Below are 2,777 nucleotides of genomic sequence, written 5' to 3'. Positions count from 1 at the left end.
TGATTTTAGTTGCATAAAATATTATTGGATATTCTAACGTTTGTTAATGCAGCTGGAATTTATTTTTGGTCAATTAATAGTGTGATTTTAAAATATTCAAAGTTACAAAATAAGTCCAAAATCAAGAAATTCTGAAAAAGAATAAATCAGGAGCTAAATGCACCCCCAGTTTTTACTTGCACACTCCTTTTAAAGTGGACCACAAAAACCTGTTCTGCACCCCTAGTTTTCACTAAGTTGCACCCCTCCTACCACTTAAACTCCACTCAACCAGATTATGCCATGTGGCAATCCCCACCTCTTAAAATTAGCCAACCAAAACAAGCCACGTGTCATAATCCTACCCTCACCAAATTAACCAATCAGATCTTGCCACGTCATCATCTCCTCCATCTCACACATGAAACCCTAACCCTAGTTTCCTTTCCACCCTCCACAGCAGCCGCCGCCGCCAACCTCGCCGGTCACCACTGAAACTCGCCGAAAACTGCAGAACCACCGCGACGCAGCACCTCCATTTTCTCTCCATCATCTTCTTCGTTCACGCATCCATCAAAGCACGAGTTCTTCCATCTTCTCGCCACCACCATCTGCACCACTGCACCTGCAAACGCGCGAGCCACCAGCGAGTTCTTCTTCCTCGCGCACAACAATGGCAGCAGCTTCCGCAGCCATCGCACACCACCACGCCTCCGCGAAGCTTGTTCCGCGAAGCTTCTTCATTCGCGCCACCACAGACCGCAATGCGCCACCATTGTTGCACACCGTGTACCAGATCGGAGAAGAAGAGTTCGTCGAAAAACGGCAGCAGCCGCCGTTAGTCGCGCAACCAAGGAGAAGAGTGTGAGAGTGAAACCTTAATTCTGGAGAGAATCTGCACTGCCACGTGTCAGCATCTGATAGGCAGTCAACTGGTCAAACTCTGGTCAAACTGGTCAAACTCTGGTCAAATTCTGGTCAATTTGGTAAAAATGCTTAAATAAGAGGGGCAGAATTGGAAATTGGACAGAAATTAAGTTGCTAATTAATTAAATAAAAATAAAAGATTTTAGCAACTGACAGATAAAGCCCAAAGTCCAGTGGAAGCCTATATAAAGAGACTTAAGGGAGCAGAAACGGGGGACTGACGACTGACAGCTTACAGCTTAGACACTTAGAACTCTCTGGTTTTGGCAGATACCGTCTCCACCACATCTCTCATTCTTTCTTTCATTTTCTTTCTTTCATATCATCATGTATTCCATCAAAGCCATGGAGGGCTAAGCTTTTAGGGTTGATTCCACTGTAATTTCTTAAATGGATTCTGAGGTTAGATGAATTTATATGTTTTGTTATTTTGATTATTGTTGTGGCTTTTGTTTATCTATGTCCTTTGCTTCTTAATCGAATAGAAAATAATGATTTAAAATCTACATGCATGCTAATCATATGAGTTAAAAGGTTTTTAAATTAAATTGAGACTTTACTTTGATTTTGTTTAGAAACTTTCATTTGATTAAATAAGATTTTGCCAATAATTGAGACTTTAATTTGATTAGAGGTAATTACTTTAACTAAAGTTAGTCAAGACTTTACTTTGATTAATTAAGTTTTCTATTTGGTAAAGGAACAAAGGAATAGACATGATTAGGCATAGTAAAATTAATTGAGACTATACTTTGATTGAATTTACTATGGATAATCTAACAATTCTCACTTTTAATTGAGACTGTACTTTGATTAAAAGTGAGGATGCCAACAAATGAATTGAGTCTTTACATTGATTGATTTGTAAAACAACAACAATAATTAATTTAACAATAATCTCTAGATAACCAATGAAGAATCTTATTTAGAAAAAGCAGTGGAATTGACCTATTTACTATTACTGTGTTTACAATCTTCCGTGTTATTTTCTTTGCATATCAAAACCCCCTATTTTTATAATTGCTAGTTTTAATTGCATTTTTAAGAATCAAATATTTGAGATCAATTCCGTATTCGTTGTGAGACGACTCAGGGTTATCTTAACCCTAACTATTTTGTTCACTACTAACTGGCAATACTGAAGTTGCTAAAGTAGTGGTAATTTGATCGCCTAACGACAGCGATATCAAATTTGGCGCCGTTGCCGGGGAATACGGTTAGTATTTCTTTTATTTTGATTCTGTTTTTATTTATTTTATTTTATTTTATTTTTTATTTTTTTTATTTATTTATTTTACGCATATACGTTTGATATAGTTTGTTATTTTGTAGTATCTAGTTTTCTGTTAATATATTCCAAGCAAAGTTCTATTTTTGTTTTGATTAAGAATTTCTTTTATGAAATTTTTGAGACTAGTTTGGAAAACTCTGTCTAGGAAAGACTTGGTATTTAAGTTGTCCATTGTGACGCACCTCTCTTTCTTGGGAGTAGACCCAACGACATCTTAACTCATTTCTTTCTTGAAATCTTTCTCCAAAACAAGAATAGGAAGAAAAAAAAAACACACAGGGAAAGACTTCCAGGTGGACTTGCATAGTGCATGACTCGGGCCAATCCGGGTCAATTTTATCAATTTGATTCAGAACTTGAAAGGAACTTGCGTAAATCACGTAGGAGACTTGAACTCAGGTGTTCTACTGAAGGAGCACCATCATCATCTGAACCTACCACTGAAAGTGTACCACTAGAATCACCTCCGGTGATTAACATATCTTCTGATCCATCACCTGAACCAGAATTTCAAGAAGATAGAATGGAAGAAAGAACAATAAGAGAGTTGGCTTCACCAGATGCAGCAATTACACAAAAC

Source organism: Vigna unguiculata, chromosome 11 (genome assembly GCF_037176805.1).
Source record: "Vigna unguiculata cultivar grain cowpea cultivar isolate G323 ecotype 2 chromosome 11, ASM3717680v1, whole genome shotgun sequence".
Lineage (NCBI taxonomy): Eukaryota > Viridiplantae > Streptophyta > Magnoliopsida > Fabales > Fabaceae > Vigna > Vigna unguiculata.
This window is presented reverse-complemented; position numbering follows the sequence as displayed.